Here is a 2,667-nt window from a genome sequence, read left to right as displayed (position 1 = left end):
TAAATAATATACAGTTAATATAATGTACATACTGATACGATAACATATAGGTAACATACATGCATAATATATAAGTATATGTTATTATGTACATAATAATATATCATTTAATTAATATGCTATGTTGGAGGCAAATTTGTAAGAAAAATCCAAATTTATTTTTAAATTTTAACGCAATCTACTAAATATTGGCTCTTTCACAAGTACAAGATTATCACAAGTGTTTGTGCTGTGTCGTGTAATATTGTATTTAAAATGGAACTTACAAAAATATTTAGCCAAAATGGCAAACAATTATTGGTGATGCTAAACAATTTTAAATTTAAATATAATTCCAAAATGAGTGGTTATTCAACATGGATTTGCTCAAAGAAAACATGCAGAGCCAAATTTGTCTTAAACAACAAGAATATTATTGTCAGTAGCGGCTCGTGGGTAAATATTCTGGGGAGACTTAAATTATATAACATAAATTCCATATAACAACGAACATTTTTTTGTTCGTATGTTAAAGCATTAAAACCACTGATCAATAAAAATTCTATTATATTTTCTTTTTGCATTTTAAAATATGAATAAATACTGAAATGCTTATAAAAATGTAAAAAATCATAAATATTAGACGAATATACGTATATTAATTATTAAATAATTAATAAATCGTGAATAAAACGTCTAAAACTAGAAAAAATAATTAAACACGGGCTACACGGCATGGCAATTACTGTCGTGAACCCAGGTTTAATAGCGTCTATGATACGCAGCTTATTCTCTCCGGCTCCCGCCGACCAACAAGGCATGCTTTTAAATGTTACGATTGCAACTGACGGGCTTCAGTTTCACTGAATCTGCGACCGTCGTAATGAGCCGTAATGAACTCGCAGAAATGACTAAAATAGTATTTTGTATCGAGATACCTATTAATACTATTAATAGGTTTTCGATTTTGTGATTTTTAATTTATAATAATGAACAATGAAAACGATATAATATATTTTCAATTCAAATAAAATATTTCTAATTTCTATACATTATTATTTTTAATTAATTATATTATTTACAAGCAGCTAGTTTATTTTTAAGGGGAGACGCAGTCACGCAGTCTCAAAGTGTCCTCTGACGAGCCGCCCCTGATTATTCTACAAGAAAAATCATTTTTGGTACATAATCTATAGCTATACCATAATATATATATTATATATATATATCTAATTCAATAGATTATTAACGTATACGTGTTAACGTATCAATTATTGTGTAAGTATATAATGTATCATGTCGCAGTTCGTATAATGTATCTTATCGGTTTTGTCGCAGTTTACTATGCCTCAAATTGTCAACATTTTTGAGAAAGGGATCCTTATTTGTGATTACTTATTTTTCAATTTTATTAATTATATCAAAATCGTCGACCTTTTTTGCGATAATCGAGTGTATATATCTATCTATTTATTTATAATACCTGGGATTTCAAACCACTATGTGTTTAATAATTTCACTAAAATAAAATAAAAATATCACTTCAGTACTACATAACCACGGAACCCCCCTAATATCAACACACGGACCACCAATTGGGAACCACTGCTGAGTATATATTATAGTATAGTAGGTACCTACTTACTAACTACCTACTACCTATATAAATAGGTATCTTGATAACAAAATCCTACTACCAATACCACATTTACGATTGTGAAATATAAACTGTATTTTATATTCTCATATTATTATAATTAATTATAAATTATTAAACACACACACACACACATATATATATATATATATATATAATATTATATAACTGTATAATAACTAAACATTATTCAAATGTTCAATTGTTGTTTCTAGCATAAAAATTAGTTCGTAACTTTATCTGTATTCTGTAGACCCATAAGTGGTGGCGGCCAACTGACGAGTCACTTACATACAATATTGAATATTCCCATATAGGCGACAGGCATTCCTAAATTAATAAATTTTGCAGTGCACAAATTACCAATTTTAAAATAGTGTTTAATTAATATCGAGTATCGACCGTGTAATAGTTTACTCGTCACCTCGATAGTCAGTTATCAATCAGCATTGGACATTGGTAGCAAATAGAAATGTAAACTGTAAGTCTGTAATAGAGATATTTTGCTACAGTATTACAGTAATACCATGACTAAATTTATTTAGTCATGAGTAATACCATTATACGGTACAGAAGACAAAATGCTCGTATTTGACTGTTCGGTAAAAAGAGGTTAGAGAAACCGAGCAATAACATTGGTCAGACCCCCTAACTACTTTACTGGTTATAGCAGTTACTAGTTACTACTTAGGTACTGTTACTAGTGAGTAGTGATACTGTGAGTACTGTTATTGTTATTATTCACTATATGTAAACATAAAACTAAAATAGTGAATGCAGAACATTATTATAAATAAAAAAAACAATATGGTATCGGTATGACCACTATGTCACGATTTTAGATTAGATCTGCGCAATAAGTCATGCGCTACCCAATAGTCCAATACCCATATTATCAAATATCAATTATACGTCAATACGTCATTAATTCATTATAATATCGATTATCGATTCATAATATTACAATGTACAATATGGACAATCAATGGTAATATTATTTATGTACGTTACGCGCCTACTGAAAGATCTGA

This window comes from Rhopalosiphum maidis, chromosome 2 (genome assembly GCF_003676215.2).
Source record: "Rhopalosiphum maidis isolate BTI-1 chromosome 2, ASM367621v3, whole genome shotgun sequence".
In the NCBI taxonomy this organism is placed as follows: Eukaryota; Metazoa; Arthropoda; class Insecta; order Hemiptera; family Aphididae; genus Rhopalosiphum; species Rhopalosiphum maidis.
This window is presented reverse-complemented; position numbering follows the sequence as displayed.